Genomic DNA, 19,009 nt, shown 5'->3' on the forward strand with positions numbered 1-19,009 from the left:
CCCCTTTGCCAAAGCTTCGAATATCATTCTTCTCACGGAAGCTTCGAAGCCCTAAAAAGGGTAATTGGAACAGCGCTATCTAGGGTTAGGGTTACCGAAGACATTAAAAGGAAAGTTTAACCTGAAACCCAACAGTCAAACTTTTTTTTTCTCTAATCTAGAATGCTAGCTGGCTACTCAGAGAGCTTCAGTGTGATTTGCTGAGGTGCAGAGATAGTAGCTCACATCAGTACAACCGGACTTAACTGGAATTTGGTTTATGGAGGTCAAAACATTAAAAAGTACAATAAAGATTTTCTGCAACGATTCCTTGATACTCTTCACAGAATCTCATGGGATCTTTCTTTCTTAGCAGAGACACACTTAAGTCAAGTGTAGTTGAGAAATGACCAAAAGAAACTGCATCATTGTATTCCCGGAGAGATGTTGAGTATCAGGAAGTACTACCCTGAGCCTTCCTCTTAGCACTTATTGTATTCGTATTAGTTTGTTGCACTTATTGTATTCGTATTAGTTTGTTGCACTTATTGTATTCATATTAGTTTATTGCACTTATTCGTTGCACTTATTGTATGTATTGTATGTTTCTGCACTCTACATTTGCTCTGGTTTATGCTCTTAGATACTTGATTAACAAAGGAGATGCACTTATGACTTCTGGTGACTAGTAGTTCTCTTGAATACATATGTTGAATACACTTATTGTAAGTCGCTTTGGATAAAAGCGTCTGCTAAATGACTGTAATGTAATGTAATGTAAAGTAGCAGTTTTGTGTGTTTGGATGAGACCAAAGGTTACAGAATTTATATTTACAGAAGGCACGCCTCATCAACTAACCTATACCACGAAGCGGGGTACCGAATGCCTAATGCAGCTCTTCACTCACTCTAAGTCAGCCTGGATAAGGGTGTCAGCTAAACTCCTAAAAAGCCTGATTGTCGAGATGTATAATATCTCTGCAGAGAGGCTGTAAATCACAGGAAAGTGCCTCATAACTCTCTCCTTCCGTCAGTTATACTGTCGTAAAGCAGAAAAGAGGGCGAGGAGAGAGTAAGCAAGACTGATGGATACAAAGGAGACAGTACGCAGCAGAGACAGAAAGACACTTATTCTTTGAGACGGAGGCGAAACAAAGGGGAAAAAAAGCATAGAGCTGGAGAGTGCAGGAGAAAGTAAAACTAAATTGTGGCTGAGACATAATCTCCTAAAATTGAACTGAAAAGTGGAGCCAGACAGATAAGGAGCAGATTTAGAGTGTAAATTGAGGTGAACCCCACCCAGTGTTGCTGACTGCTGCAGGGCTTTGCTGCTGAGGATGGAGAGGACGGATTGACAGGACATCGACGGATAGAGGGCAGCGAGAGACAGACAGACAGAGAGGTACCAGGGAGATTTACAGGGCAGGTGATGATAGGTCACCGGTATGAAGGGGAGGAAGTACCTCATCCGCCATATCGAGGCGTCTGGGAAGTATTCTGAAGTGGAGGAAGTTTGGTGGAGAAATGTGCAGAGCTTCAGTCTTATTTCAGAAGGAGACGATATAATGCTGACGTCTTCAAGTAAAACAGGTTTAGGTACGTTAAGGAAGCAGTGTCATGATGTCTTTGTGGTTATTATCAAATGGTTTACTGAAAGAAGAGGAGAGCAGGATTGTAACTCTACAGGCAAGTTTGGAAAGAACTCAACAGCCCCAGCTCAGTGTCCACCAAAACAATGGAAACAGACAACTCCCTGCATATTGATTTCCACCCAAGAAAGAAATAATGGCATTTTCATGAATCGCATATCAATTTGTGATATCTGTTCTGTCTGGGAAATCAAACATTTATGTGGGTCATGATGTGAGTGTAATTTCAATAGCAATTTTGTTGGAACCAATATGCAGAGGTTGCCTCTCTATTTCTAATGTATGGATTGTGCTAAATTCTCTTGAGCAGCGTCTGCAGTATTGCTGACTTACAGTGTGCATGAAGTGTGAAAAAGTCCATGAGAGAGCCCTCAAAGCACAAGTGATTCTACAGCGCAACAGCCCTCGCAGACTCATTTTGCGAACGCACGCTGAATTCGGTTAAGTCCGCGAGGGCGAACACACTGGTACTGGAAATAAGTCTTGCCAGCTTTGTTGGACCGCCGGATCAATCCTCTGGGGAAAAACAGAACAAGACCAAAGGTTCCACCTCATCGACCTCACTTCCTCTGCCTTCACCCAGTCGCTCAGGTGAAACACAGTACGGGTAATGTGTTCGAAACCGCTTCGGGCTAAGTCTCTCTTACATACCCTCACCCTCACTACATCAATGTGCATTACATTTTCGCCTTTGCAACACATAGTATGTGGGCATGGTATGTTAGCAAATAAAGCCCCTTTCACACTGTCTGCTGACATGGGAGTGTAAATACACTCATGCATGCACACACACACACACACACACAAACACTCTGGCTGCAGCATAAATGACTACCTCTAAGGCATTGCAAGTTTGGAAATAAGAGGAATGGGCTCATGAATAAGGTGTGTGTATTTTTATTGTGTGTGTGTGTGTGTGTGTGTGTGTGTGTGTGTGTGTGTGTGTGTGTGTGTGTGTGTGTGTGTGTGTGTGTGTGTGTGTGTGTGTTTCTATGTGGATAGATATATATTTATGCAGCACACGTCATAAGCACACAATTCTTTACCATGTCTTATTATGGAGTGGTGGTTTATATTTTTTAACAGCTATGTGTATGCGTGTGTGTAAATGTAGAAACGTGTGTGTGTGAGTACTTATGGAAAAGAGGCTATTGAATTTGTTCAGTTCATATCTCTGGGTTGTTTACAAGGTGGACGAGGCTTTGCTTAAGTGACGCAACATCCTCCACCCTAACTTTGACTGAGTGTGTGTGTGTGTGTTTGTGTGTGTGTGTATTTTTGTGGGTCGACTGTGTGTTCTTTCACACTCAGGAAGAGCTTTGGCTTGTGTAAGGAGCTTTCCAGAGGAGACGAAAGCACAGCTGACAGCGGCAGGGGATTAGCTCTCACCGAAGAAACATCTAAGAAAAATGTGTATCTCCGTCTATTTATGCGTACATGTGTATGTGTGTGTGTGTGTGATGTTTTAGGAATGTCAGAAGAGGGACCAAGTGCCAACATCCAGGCAGAAATACTCAGGTGCTAAACAAAAATACTAAATTGCAGGGCACAAAGTCTGCTCACAGTTAGGCTCCAAATAAACCGTTTATTAACGTTGGGGTGAAACGTTGCCACGAAAAGGGAAAAAGAGAAATAAAATATTCATGTGGAGCCTAACCCTGTGCAGACCTCCTTCGTCCTCTGGTATTAGGAATGTGTCATTATAAAATAACAGATTTCTCTCTTCTTCAAACAGCTGGATGCATCTATCTGCCAGCTCTTCTTATCTGTATCGTGCATCTGCTCCATACACAGTCAGCTGCCGGTCATTGGAAACGCTCTAGACTCCACACAGTCGCTACAGACTGGCTGTTGTAATTGGACCTGTACAGGATGATGACAGTAGAGATGGAACGAGATAAACTTGGCGGAACATTTTCACAGTTTACAGTGCGTTGCCATTAAGCCAATGCACTTAGCTGGCACGCGGACAGGGACACACGTGGGAGGCAGACAGAACCAGATAGATGAATATTAAATCCCCATGTTGGTTCCTGACTCAAGTTCTTCGAGTAAAAACTAATTGCTAGTTTGAAAAGTGACAGTTAAAGAATAAACATAAGGCCGTCAGAGAGGAGTTGAATTATTCTCCATTCCTACAGCTGTCTAAAAATCTGATGTTCTGATGGAGGCAGGCTGATCCCAACGGTGCCTGTATGCAAAAATGTGTGTGTGTGCGTGTGTGTGTGTGTGTACTATATATATCTGCCAACATCAATGCCAATATCTGCTCATCGGCATGCTGATTCATCAGTCAGGTTCTATTATATAGATCCTTCTGTGCGTGACTCAACATTGTTCCTGTTAATTGTATCCAGCAGTCTGAGCCAGTGTTGTCAGAGAGCTCATTGAATATCCTCAAGGCTATGGTGGCTTTCATGCAATGATTACAGGCCTGAAAAGGTTTTGGACCAAGTATACATGCATCAAGATATATTTCTAAAAGCAGAACAAAACAAGAAAGGGCACTAATTAGCTCCTCGGAGTCCACAAGAGAAAACAAAGGAACCAGTAACGCACAGTTTACTTGATGGGAACTGTCAGCAGGGTTGTATCTCTGACCAATGACACTGCGTGGCTTTAACTACCCGTATAATATTATTCATGCTCACATCGCTCACTAGCATTGTGAGGCCTTTGCTTTCTGGAAGCTTTTTCGTTATACAATGTCCGACCTCTGGTCTGCCTTTATGTGTGTAGCGTGTGCTTGTGTGTGAGTGTGTTCGTGTGATGTTGATGTTGATGTTGATGTTAACGCGGGCCCCAAGGGTATGATGGTGAGGTCGGGGACAATCCATTTAGCCTACTCACCCTGGTAATTATTCAGCATCAGTATCACAGAGTACACATGCACACAAACTAATGCACATTTAAGAGGGAGAGGGTGGCCACGAGTGGGAGAGATTACAGCGCTGAGTGTAAAGTAACTCCGAATGCAAATGGCTGAGCTATCGATCTGCTAATAACAGTGCGTCTGTCCTCTCCCTGCTTGAGGCAAGGTGAATGGTTAATTCAGGACTGCCGCAGGTCAGCTCTCCTCTCACACGTCTCACACACACACATATACACATGCATGCTCACACCCTTGGATCTCCTCATCTGGCCCAAAGGCACTTGTCGTCACCAAAAATCACATGAACATAATTCTTGTTTACACACACACACACACACAGACACACTGCCCTGAGCATCACTGTCTGTGATATTAATAAGGTGAGAGGGGGGGGGGGTCATGCCTGAATCATGACTCACAGCTCAGCTCCCTTAGCAACCGTCACTGCAGGACTGCATTTACCTGGTGCACACACACACACACACAGCGTGCCAAAGTGACCTTCACATCCTCACAAACACTTGCATTGGACACAGAGGCACAGAGGCTCTTTGCTCTCGCTCTCTCTCTCTCACACGTCCTTGTATATCTCACCTCTCACATGTGTGGCCTCGGGACAGATTATTGGATTAATTTATTAACACTCACAGACCATAACCCTTATTTTAACCCCATCTCCTGTCTCACCTTCTGCTTCCCTGCATTGCACTGTCCTTGTCTCCTGTCACCTTTCCTGCCCTCCTCCTCCGATTTCTCCCCTTGCACCTCCTTGCTCAGGCGCTGACTGCATCCAAATTGTTAATTTAACAATCCACACAAGAGTGTGCATGAAGATTTATGTACTAAGTGCTGTCTGTGAAAGGTATCGTTATGCATGCAAAATACAAGAAAGTTCTGGTTATGTAGCCGACGCTGTCACTATACAATGAAAATCCTCACATGATTCTTTGTGCCATGTTGTACCCATGAAAACAATAATAACAGTAACAATACATATTACTTTAAGATTTAGGTTGTCGAATAACTTAGTGCTAAACATATAGAGCTGAATCTAAAGGCAACCGATTTCTTCTTCTGCGATTATGAAGGCTCCCTGCTAAGTTCTACAACGTTCTGAAACAATAAGTCATTAATTGATGAGTCGACGGGCAGTCTATGAATCTACTTTGTCATTTGTCAAGCAAAAATGCCTCACATTTGCTGGTTTAAGCTCGTGAAAATGTTAACGTTTTCTGAATGTTTTATATCGTTGTAAATTTAATATCTTCGACTGTTCGACCTTGGGCTCGAGGAAATGGTGGTCCAAAGATAAATCTGCGCAGTTCCAAGACGATTTAAAAATTTTAAATTTTATACGTTTATGTTTTGTACTTTCGACATGTTTTTCTTCTTTCTTGTACCTCTTTACCTCTATAAAAAAAATCCTAAACTTCACAAGGAAAAGTCTGTTTTGAAGGCCGAAACAATAATTCAATCAATATATTACTTAATAGACAGAAAATTTACTTTTTTCTTTTTTAGTCCGACAAGTCAGAAAAGTCATTCTCTGATGCAGCTCATCTGCTGACACTAATGCCATCGCCTCTCAAGAAAAGCCAAAATGGATGGAAATCTCTAGACCAAACAATTAATAAATAAAATCAATAAATATTAGTCAGTTGCAGCCTTAGCCCTGTGTGAATGTCTGTGCACAGGAACACATACTGCACCCTACAACAATACTATGTAAAATAGACGCATTTAGAGTATGTAGAATAAGATGATAATTCAGATACGGCTGGACTGACTCTTACTTGAATGGACTTGCCCGGTTCTCCCTCTCTTTGACCCCTCTCCTCATGTTGTCCTTCACTCCGTCCTCCTGCTACCTGTCCCCTCCCAGAGAACAATACAGGCTACCAGAGTCACGCCATCCCAAACCCTCACAGAGTCCAAAGTGCTAGATGAGTCCTGACAGAGCGGACAGGGTGTAGAGGCCACTGTTTTAACAGCCATTACCGGGATAGGTGCTGACAGCTATGCCCTGTGCATCCCTCCCTCTTGCTCTCTCGCCTTCTCAGCGTTGGAAGCGAGTGTGTGGGGCAACGCTCCAAATAGGACACAGTGAAGGAGAGGCATTTTAACAAGGGCTGTGATTAAAACGGCAGAAATTGTTGGGCTGTTTGAGGGGACGGGTTTTCATTTCAGGACCGCAGCGATGGCCACATAAGGAGACAAACATCTTATTCTCAGTCAAAGTGTCTGATTTTGGTTGCATCTCTGAACAAACGTAAAACCAGACAGCGCTAAGCTCATGCTGAAGAGAAAACATTCAAAACTGCATCTTGAAACAAAGTTAAAAAGGTTCTCAGTCTAACAAAAGGAACAATTACACAAAAGGGTTAGACCAAGATGAAAGAAGCGCGGTCTTACGTGCTCATTATTGTTGGGATTTCTGTCGTTTCAGTTGTACTTTGCAGATCAGCTTTACGGCCTTTAAAATCCTGTCCTATGGGGAAGTCCCAATACATTTCACTAAAACATACATACTCAATTAGGTGGGTGTTGCTTGGCATGAGCTTCAATCCATCTTTTCTCTGTGGTTTAATTAAATGTGCCATCTTTGCTTCTGGAGTTTCTTTGTTTCGTTGCGATAAAGCGACAGAATGCAGCCACAGCGCCTGTCATCATGAAAAACAATCCGCTGCTGAAGATAAAGGCCAAATCCACAGTAACTATTGCACCTTAAACACAAGGGTTTATGTTTATATCTTTCTCCTTTGTTTTAATTTGGGGAGCAGCCAGATAGAAGTCATAATAGACGGCTGTAATTATGAGAAGATTGTGAAACAGGATTATGGTTAATGCCTCACATACTTTACGGTAGAGCAGTCATTCCCGGTGAAAGGAAATTCGTTTCAGTGCAGCAGAGGAAATAAAGCAAAGCGGGGTTGCAGTGCTACATCTCTGTTTTCTTTCTGCTATATCAGGAATGACACGAGACAATGTCCTCGTTGCTAATGTATCAAGATAAATGTGCAGAGATTTACAGGTAAAGGAGATTACTTCCCAGGGACAAAACATGGCAGAAACATTATTTCTTTCCCCCAGTGGGCATGATGTTCCCTGTGGTTAAAGAGCCCTGTCTTGTTGGATCTGCTTGCGTCAGAGGCAAAACAAGACTAACAAATAATTTCCTGTGTTTTGTTTTCAGCCTGAAGCAACACCAGCAGTAAGCCACGGAGACAGGCCACACTGGAAAGAAGATAAGATGATTGTTGGAATAAACAACTTCAGAAAAAAAGGACTTGTGTCAGAAACCGAAGAATATGAGAAAGTATTGCAGAGTACCTTCAGTGTGTGTGCGTCTATGTGTGTGTGGGTGTGTGTGTGTGTGTGGGTGTGTGCGTGTGTCATGGGCATCCCTGCACGCATCTGCAGTATGCATGTGTGGGTCATTGTGAGTGTGTTTATTTCTATCTTTGATCTAAAAAATATATCTCTGAGATTTATTCAGCACCTAAGTGTTAAGTGATATGAGTTCTCGACAGCCGTCCGAAAGCGGCTGCATATTGCCATATAACTCCAGTGTGAACCACAATCCGAAAACTGAACTGATGTCAGTGTGTTGCCCAGAGTGGTAATAATCATTATAATGATAGTCAAAGAGCAGCAGTAATAAGAACGTTGTTGCTAGCTGTCGTCCATGTGCTCTGGCAGTGATCCACATCTTGTGTTTCTACATGGTTTTCATGTACAGTGATAGTGGCACATGAATGGATCACTTTCAGACCACTTGAGACTTACTCAGGCCCAGAAAATCCAAGGACAAGAAAACTCCCAATGACCTCAGCCATGACAGATTGCATGAATTTCCAACTTTAAAAAGTATTTTCGGTTTGTATCTTGTGTGGTCTATAAATGCAGTGGATTGGCATCCCCTTTTTTTTTTTTTCAAACTGGTGGATGTGTCCTTTTGAAACCCATCCTTTCATGTATTCCATACGATCAAGCCCTTGAGCTGTGGCGTGGTTACAGTACAGAAGGCAGCGGCGAAAAAAAGAAAAGCAGCACAAAGACTTTCAAACTCCTTCTCTGAGGTGAGGGTCTGCGCAACTTTGTGAATCATCTACCGTTGAAAACATTCCCACAGCACTGAATACTGATGTCAGATGCGGTCAGGAGGTGACAAAAATTATCTTCTCTGTTGAGTTGGAGCGACATGTAGATAATATTTTTTTTATTCTATGGACAGAGAAAAAAAAAGAAGAAAAAAAAAAAAAATCACTCCCAAACCATGTAGCAGCCAATGTGCAATACAACTGGGATGTAATTCAATGCATGCAAAATGTAAAACGTTGCATTCACTTGCCTTTTTAAAAACCTATTGCTTGCGCATTTTTTGGCAATAGCGCTGCTTTCTAGTGATAGCTACGTCTGCATTACTGCACATGCTTGCACCTGAGCAAAAAGGTCACCTTTTCAACATCGCATTCATTCATCAAAAATGGAGAACCTTTTGATACCTAGAAATTAGACCAGCCACTACTGTTATGACACCCCTCATTCGTGTGTATTTTGAGTGTCTACAGTGAGTTCCAACAATGGTGTGTAGCATCATAAGATGAGCAAACAGATGACACGCTCCACTTTCCTGTGCTGGCACTGAGCAGCATTCCTCTATAAGCTGAGGGGAGGACTGGAAAACACAGCACTCAATGCTAAGCTATCAGCTGTTTGTTTTTCTTCTCTGTAAACACATTAAAATTTTGTTTTTTTTTTATTTTGTGCTCTGTTCATTTCATGGTGAGGAGAGTTATGAGTGACCTGATTAAAAAAAAGTGTTTTTCTTCTGCAGACGTATTTATGAGTAATGGTTTTATGCAATCACACGGTAATATTAACAACCATGCAATGAGGGTTTGAAGTTTAATAGTTTAATGGAGCAAAAAAACAAACAGTTTTTGTAAATAAGCAGTAGCTGCAGGTGAGGTTTGTGTTTTAAGATGTAGAAGAGTTTTGTATTCATAGTGTTCACCTGCACTGAGTTACTGGACGATAAGGGAAAAGGGTTTCTTATGGATGTTATTGAAAAACACTAAATATGCTGGCACTTAAATAAGAATGAACTGTCTTTTGGTGGGTCATGTCATGTTTCTGAATTGATAACCATCAGTAAAAAATAAACTCATCATGAGCCGAAGAATCAGTGACGATGGACCAAAACCCAGCGTGTGGAGTATACAGTGAGTGATCACAGAGGGATTCAGAGAAAAGCCGTTTTCATGAGGACGACCGCATTCACCACAAAGATCGTCCCTCGGAGAAACATCTGATATGTGACTGTTTTGCCAGTGGATTCGTAAAAAACAGCGGAAAATGAAGATGCAGGACTACAGACTGTTGGATTTTAACATGCGTTTAAAATAACCAACCCCTCTGTTGTTGGTAATGCCGTACGAAAAACACAAAACAAGAAGTCATTTGGCTTGTTTGATGACTTTACGCTGACTCCTTTTCTCTCCAGCACTGGTGTATTCACAATAGACACAGCGTCTGTGTGTGTGTGTGTGTGTGTGTGTGTGTGTGTGTGTGTGTGTGTGTGTGTGTGTGTGTGTGTGTGTGTGTGTGTGTGTGTGTGTGTGTGTGTGTGTGTGCTCATAGCACAGTCTGTGCAGAAGATGACTGTGCCACAAGTCTCATATTTCACCAGATGTTACATTATATATATATATGACAGAGATGTATCCAGTAGGGATTTTGTGATATGATGCTTGCGGACGTGTCTGTGTATGTGAAGCTGTCAACTGCACTGGCAGTGGGAGACTCGTGAGCTGTGTACCATGAGCACATTTGTAAACATACCTGATGATGAATACAATGAAGATGACAACTATATCTATTTTCTCTTGTAAAATCCAGAGCTGTGTTTTTCTTTTTCTGTGTTTGCGCCTCTGTGTAGATGTGTGACGTTTGCTTTTACTGGCAGCAATCATCTGTTACTGCACATGCACAACCTCGAGCTTTGCAGCATCAGCCACGCAATAATAGAGATAAAATAGATGATTAGACTTATTAATTAAAATAGATTATTAATGTACCTCTTGTTCTTTTAGTGTCTCTAACACCATCATACGGCACCTCGGCCAAAGGTACATTAACAAGAGATATGAGATGCGGGATATAAGAAACAGAAAGCCAATAATATCAATGTAGTGTTAAATTAGGCAGTTATAAGGTGGACCAACAGTACTTCAATGTGTAAAATCTGGTGGCACAGAACATAGATAAGTTATGAAATTATAATTGGCTTCTTGTTCCGCCACCACCACAAAGGGCAGACATCTCCTCCGACAGAATTTTAAAATATCCCGCTAATCGGTGAATAAATCTCTCTTAGTATTAAAAATAGTCAGATAGCAGGAAAGCGATGGAAACAGGTGAGTAAAGTATGAGAAGTCAGGTGATATTTACAACAACTAACCTGAGATGAGAGCAACAGGAAATATTAAACACTACGCTGTACTTTTACTACTACTTGAAAATGAACTGCTAATTTCTTATCGGCTTCGATGGATCTTAAAGAGCTGACAATAACATCTCATCACCTCTTTGGATCGCCAACAGCTGTCAGCAGGGGAGCAGTGGAGGAAAATATGTGTTTTTGCATTACTTGCATTTCTTCGTTGCTCCAGAAGAGAGCCGCTGTAATTATGCAACGGTACCCGGGTTTCCTTCTGAGTGCTCCAGCTAGCATATTCAGGTTTCTCGTAAACGTGATAAGGGCCAACGCATAAACAGGATACTCCAAAAAATGGATCATGAACGGTTTATTAATGTCCATGTAAACACATTGATGAACCAAGAGTAAAATAACTCAAATCAAAGCCCACACACACTGTAAGGCAACATATTCAATCATAATCACCCAATATCTGCATAGAGAAACAATGTTTTTCCTTGAAATAAGAGTTGTAAAAAATAAGTCGGAGGTTATTAGTTGTGATGGAAATATATATTTAATGGACTAAGCCGCTATGGATCGCCCCGAGGCTCAGAAGCGAAGAAGAGGTCTGCTCTGGTCAATTAAAGGGTCAATTTACAGAAACCTTTTCTTTGGAAGCTGCAGTATAGCAAATGATAGGTTTGCTGAATGCTGACAGTTAGTTCATGTTATTATTCCTTTGTTCTTCCAGAGAGATTGTTTGTTTGAATTTGTTTGGCAGTTTGAGTTTTTTTTACACATGAAAAGCTCAGTATAGTCTCCTTCAACGTTGATGGTATACTTATCCCAATTAGACGCAGTAAGATCCTACATAAAAAAGAGGGGGTTGCCATCTTAAAACAGACGTATGAACAGAAAGATAAGTAGGGCAGACTTATCCTGGCTGGGGCGATAGACGGGACTGAAATCACACGACGTAACGTGTGTGCTCCTCAAGCCTGGAACTTCATGTGTTTAATACTGGGATAGTACATTGAAGAGACCATGCCCCTACATATATAGTAGTGCTGGAGTATAACATACAATCTTGCGTTACATGGATGATGTTCTCTTATATTTATAGAAACAAATGTAAAATAAAATCAATCACCTCTGCAGCAATCTCCCTCGGTGCATTGGACTATGCAGACCTGGAGGAAGGTTTGGTCAACTGAGTCAACAAACACATTTTTTAAAACTGAATCATTGGTTTTTGGCCGCAGTGTTTTTAGTTGCCTCTGCCATACGAAAAAAAAATCATTCATCTGCTTCTTGTGTTGACAAAAAAAGTGCTCTCTCTGTTTATAAACACACAGTAAGCTTCTCTGTTATTGTGACAGTTCAAACTGTATTGGAAAACAGATTGTTTTTTAACCAAATATAAATATACAAGACGTTTAGCTTCAAATGTTAAACAAATAAAAAGAACAAATAAAAGACATTCCGTTCAGGCCATTCATATTTATGGAGTCAGGGCTGTGTATGAACACAACTCTATTATATATATCACTATGATAATGGTAATCCTTAGTGTTGGGGGAATTGTGGTTGTCATCCTGCAAAACTACCATGATTTATGGGAATGCCAAATATTCAGATTTACTTGAAAGAAATACATAAAGCAATACAGACCATCTTTAACAAACATATACCATTAGATATCAAAACTGTTAAATTTAGGCTGTATCTCCCCAGAGGCAAATAGTGTTGATAAGTAATTAGTGGCTATATTGCCGGCAGCAGTGAAAAAGCTCTTATCAAAAGATGGATGGCGCATGTTGAGGTTAAAAGAAATCTGATGATAGAAAACGTTTTGAGTTATTATAACAATATTTTTTACGATAAGTGTTATTAGTCACTAGAGAATTATAACTTTTAGGAGTTATATGATTCAAACCACCACTGACACCAGGAGAAATGGTTACACGTTCATGAAATATAATATAAAGCTTCGAGGAAAGCAAGGTTAAACCATCATCTCGTTACTAAATTGATAATGAGACAAGATGCATCGAGATCAGTCTGAATCAGCGCGGCAGGCGCCAGCGATTGATCGATCACATCATACGTTGGCTTTGCAGTATTAATCAGAGCAGAACATCACAATCTTAAGAAAAAAGACAAACTCTTCAAGTTATGAGAGAGAAAAACCCTGAATCATGACTATTTATTTGAAGACTTTGTCAAAGTGTTTATTATTGAGAGCGCTCTGAGCGGGACATTTTACTGGTCAGTGCTTTCTAGTGGTCAAATTATGTAAAGGCAACACAGTTTCCAAATTAGCTCAAAACATATTTTGAAATTTTACATTACATTTAAAATACATACCGGTAGCAAGATATCTGTAAGAAGTTAAATTCAGCCGATGCATCAGTCGTGCTCGAACGCATAGCACCACTAAGCTATCTGCTGATGTTTCATGGGACCAGCTGCAGGCACTCCAAACCAGACCTACAGTATGGATTCAAATGGTTCTTGTTCCTGTCATAACGCTGGAGTGTGTTAAACACACATACATAACATTAGACTTTCATCTCGGTGACAACTCCTCATTAATTTCAACAGAAAAGCAGGAAGCACATGAAAAGCGCCAAGCTTTTCGAATGTATGATCTGAACTGTGTGTGGTGTCATGTGTGTGGATTCGACTTGTTGAATTATAAAAAGCAGATGGAAATGGTGGAAGAGTAAAAGAAGAAAAGCAGAAAACATTCCATTTGTTCTGATCAAGCAATTAGCTCCAAAGCTTACACAATGTTTCCATAGTAACGTTGCCATTTCTGCCAAGTGAAGAAAGAGAGGCGGACAGTTTGAGGTACGCTAAGAGCAGGTTGGAATAAATGAGCACAATAAAGCACCAACTTTCAACACGAGTGCAGTTACACCGAGCTGCAATATATCTCCACAATGGAGCAAAATGTTAATCATTTTTATTTGTATTTCCTTGAATGAAAACCAAACTTGTTGTTTAAAAAGAGCAGCTCAGTAAATACATGAAAAAAAAAAAACAATTGCAAGGGAGAGCGAGAAGAGAGGGGAAATCAGTGCCAACAGGAGACGCTGTGCACTCTTATTAATGGCCCACTGTAGTCAACAGGAGACGCGCTAAATAAAACATTAAAATCTTGTATTATGTCTTTTCCACTGCGCCATCCAACCTCTGTGTATCATAAGTCAGTGGGTGTGAGAATACTAGGCCAGCACTCCACTTAGCCCACGGTAGGTCATGTTATCTGGGCTCATCCATATTCATGACCCTATCACTGTAACCACATGTTCTGCTGGGTTGTGCCTCTGCAAAGGTAATCTCTCTCTCTCTCTCTCTCTCTCTCTCTCTCTCTCTCTCTCTACTGTACAGGAGCTGCAGTTCACGGCTTGGCCTCTTGAACTCCTTCATTTGAAAACATTAGCGTGGCTCTGCCTCACTGTGGAGCTTATACTGAATTAGCGGTTTGATTGTGTAACCGTTTCACACAACGTGAAGGAGTATCAGTGAGTCACAGTAATGGCACCCAGAGAACCAGTGTATTGGATGTTACAATTTCCTCTATGTGACCCTGTACAAATGCATCATTTCTTGAAAATGTCAAGACGGAGATATGTCTTCGCTTGACATTTGAAAAGGACACAAGGGCCACGGGGTTCACACAAAGCAGAAAAGACAGCGGACTGATGATTTCATTACTGTACACAGCACTATCTCTTTATTAAGGGGAAGCAATAGTAAACGCTGAGTCACCCCTTTTGACAACGGGTAATGAACAAACAAGAATTACTTTCAGAGGAGAACAACACTGGCTGCGAAAATGTCTGAACTTTTCTTTAATTCAATTGTACTTTCATTTAATGGAGTAATAACAATGCCTGCCAGATAGAAACGATTACCCTGATGTAGGTGTAGAGAAAAATCGCTTTCAATAATCATAAGTACATAGACAACGAGCACAAAAACGTTTTTGTTCGTTTCGTCCCTGGTTACAAGATACATTTAACCTTCACATTTAAAACTCCCTTCCACAAATCTAAGACAGCAGACTTATTAGTTCCAGCGTCTCATTCTTCGCCCGTCACATGTTGTGTCTGCATGCGCCCCTAACTGGCTGTTGCCGTCAACAGCGGTGATGTGACCCTAAACGGCCCAGTAGCGACACATTTCCACTCTGTTGCTCTGCTCCGTGCAGCAGGCTGCTCATTGTCAGAGCCTGTCAGAGCCTCCCTGTCAAAAATCATTGTCGCCCGTCACAATATTCAGCCCCACAGCCCTGGCTGGCATTTTAGACAGAGGATCACATGCTGGCGGGTGACACAAGCAGCCAGACACATGTGCAGCATATACAGCACCGAACGCATCTGCATTAACACCAAAGTACTTTGCTGGTGGGCTAATTGTTTAAGACAGAGATGAGATGTTAGAGCATCAATCTAACATCTCTGCCGAAATCCCTGACATGTTTGGGTTGATTCATTCATGAAGGGCTACAGGCTGACCTTAGACCTGACACACTTTAGCTATCCTTTTATTAAAGGTCAAGGCAGCTGAACCCGGTGATAAGTGAGACCGGGAGATTAAAATGTTCCGTTCTGGATCACTGTTGTCACAGATGGGACACTATTAAACTGAATATCTGGTACTAATAATGGGTAAAGCTTGAGCAATTATTTTGATCCAAAACCTCTGCTTTCCCTGCTTTTGTGGCCATGGCCACAACCCTTCCATAATAATGAAATGATATCATGAGTAACCCTGACAGAGTACTCCAGTATTTTTAACCTTGTTTACTGTAAAGCTAAAGACAACAAGGCTGTAGCTCCAGTCAAGCAGAGACATTGTTTTGGCTTCTGCTATAATCCAAATCTGTCTCTTGCTGTTTTTGAAATGAGAATGCTTTGCCAATCGCCAAACACTCCTCCAGTAAAAAGCTTTTTGCTGTTCTTTCTCCATGGCTGGACAGAGAAGCTTTAATTAAAACTCTGATCTGACTGTTTCACCCCTTGACTGCAACAATGTGTGTGTGTGTGTGTGTGTGTGTGTGTGTGTGTGTATGTGTGTGCGTCTGTGTGTGCAAGTGCGTGCGTGCACACCAGGATTCCAAGCAGCAGTCTGTGAACGTGTGTACAAATACAGATGTTTTGATGTAAATGTGTATGTCGTGTGTACATTTGTGTTTGTGTCGAGATTTTCGTTTTGAGATTTATGTTTATTAGTGTTTGGGAAACTACCTCTTCCAATGTGCATGTCGCGAACCCTAAAAAACTCATTACAAGATGCACACTCCATCTAAAATCTATTTCACCATCTGGAGACTTTCATGATAAATCAATCTTGTTCGTTCAACGGAAAAGTCATTCGATTTCAATAAAAACGGGCAATCTTCGCAGACCGCAGAAAAAGTTAACATTTGATACAAAAAACAGTACAAATTTACTGTCGACCGAAATACCAATTTACCTTGTTGCTCCTTTGCTCCATGATGTAGTTGCCAGATTGTGCCTTAGATTAAACAAAAAGGGAGCGAGTGTAGAAAGGGATGTCCCACAACACCTACACTCTTCCAAACTAGGCTTGCATAAACTGGGCCAGTGAGGCAGGATTTGGCCTCATACTGTATGTATCTGGGCCTCGACTCCAGAGGGGGACAGGCAGCGTAATAAGTCGGTCTGTCAGCTGACGGCTACATTGGATAGTTTCCCCCCTGTGACTACTGTCATCTCAGCATCCTGCTCCCAGGCTGCAGAGCGCACCCCAAACCTGGCATCTAAATCTGTAAGCAGCATGCAGACATACATACAGATACATGCACACACAGCCTGTCTGCAGCTGAAATTAGGTTGTCAAAGCTAACAGGCAGCTAACAGGCAGCTAACAGGCAGCTAACAGGCGGCTAGTCAGGCGCTTTGTCTCCCTGTCAACCAAATCCAATCAATAACCACAATTACTGGAGCCGATGTGCAATGGCCTGAATTTATCTATGAATATAAAGGGGGGACTTGAACATAATATATGAGTTCAACATCTTTTTAAGAGTTTCTGTAATTTATTAATTTTTTCTGCACTGAGAATAAGGCTTAAAGAGAACCATGTTCGGGGACATTTTCATTTTGACTGACAGGTGCTTGTTTACTCACCGCTCTTCAGCTGCATTTAGTTTACTCTCGACTGTCTAAATTTAGCTTTCTGTCTTCATCTTTCTGACAAGATGGCAGCAAAACTGTGTATCAAATCCAGATTAGGCCTATACTATTCAGTACATACCAATCTTCATACTTAAATATTTTAATAGTTGGTATGGGGCAAATGAATATGTCTCATCAATGTATACATTTATACAAATAAGATGTGTATCAACAGACTGCAGCTTTGTAAATGTGCTCTGATTTAGACTGAAGGCAAATGTTTTTCTAAAGACATAATGTTTGAGTCGAATGTGTCCTGATCTTTCTGGAGCTGTCTCACCACTAAGTGCTATTTATCTTAATCTTTTATCTAAAAGCAGCGGCTCCATTTTCTTAATTGAATCGGGGGGCGAGGGGGTCAATCAACAACACTCTCAAGAGTCAATATTGAGTATGTTTACGGACATCTTTAAATACACTTCATTTTGTCCGTTTTTAAGTGTTAACACACTGAATATAAAAAAAAAACAGAATGAGATTATTCCATCAAATTGGGGACACAGATTCAACTTTAAAACATCCCTTCAGAAACATATGGGAGATGTCAAACATACCACGTCCATGTTTTTCTATACGCGCTGCATATAATACACATGCTACATCTGGTTAATGTACCGAATGAAGATTATATCATCGCACACCTGTCTTGGTTTGATGACTTTGCAAACAACAAAAAATCCACCGTTTTAATCAAGAGTTTCAGCAAAGCAGAAAATTACATTATAATCATGAACACGGCCAAATTAAAAGGTGTGCACAGTAACAGAACAACGCACCAGGTTTTTTGATAAGTCAGCATTATGAGAGTGCGACAGAAAGAGAGACAAAATGGGGAATGGTCCGGCAGAGAAAGAGAAGGCCTAGTTGTATTGAAATAATATGTAAAACACTTCTGACCAGCAGATACAGTGCCATCAGTAACGAGGACAGTGACACATCTTCTATTTTGGGGGGGATTTTGTACTCCAGCACATTACATTTGAAGTTTTAGGTAAAGTGCTTCTGCTGATGTCCATGTGTTGTAGACTTAATCATTCACTACAAAGGATGCGCAACCAAAATTGTGATTACTTTATTTGGTTTATTCTACTCATCTGAAGTGAATATAATCTCCCAAGCTGAAAGTCTGTTCTTTGACTTCAGATTTATAGTTGTGTCATTCAAAATCTAATTTGTTGGAGTGCAGACGACGAGTACGTCACAACAAAAACGTGCCAGTGTGTCTACAGCTTACAGTGCTTACTGTTACTGAGCAGCAACAATGAAACTGTTCTCTGGAGCATATTATTAAGTCCATAACAAATGTAATAAAATGAATCATTACATTGACTCATGTGAAGCACTTTGCTACATGATTCATGTGTTTAAGGCCTTAAAAGTAGCGTGAAATGAATAATTAAACGCTGAAACGGATGAACCCTATGTATCTAAAGATATATAACCCCTCTCGTCTTTAAAGCAGAATATTAATGGGTCTTGGCCTCAATCAGCCACTGTTGTAAAAGTGAACCGGATGAGACGGAGTATAATGTAGAGCCATTACAACACTAAAATGCACTTAGCCTTCATTAGAGGAAAAAGTGGGAAATGAGTGCATGGCAAGCAGACTCTTTTGTGCTGGAGCTGGGCCTCAGAGTTAACGGGTTGAGCTCCCTGTGAGGAGCAATATATAATCTTTTAGGTCACAAAGCAGATTGCGGCTGTCATCACAATCACTGCGGGATGAAAAAAAAGAAAAAAAGCTGCAAGCGTTTGAATACACTGCTAATGCTAATACATCTCAGATCCCAAGGGTGGATGATGTTATGCCCAAATCTGCAGCTGATTTGACGTCGAAGGAAGTTGACAATTCGCACGTGTGAATCACAAGTGT

This window comes from Pholis gunnellus (assembly GCF_910591455.1).
Source record: "Pholis gunnellus genome assembly, chromosome: 11".
Classification (NCBI taxonomy): Eukaryota; Metazoa; Chordata; class Actinopteri; order Perciformes; family Pholidae; genus Pholis; species Pholis gunnellus.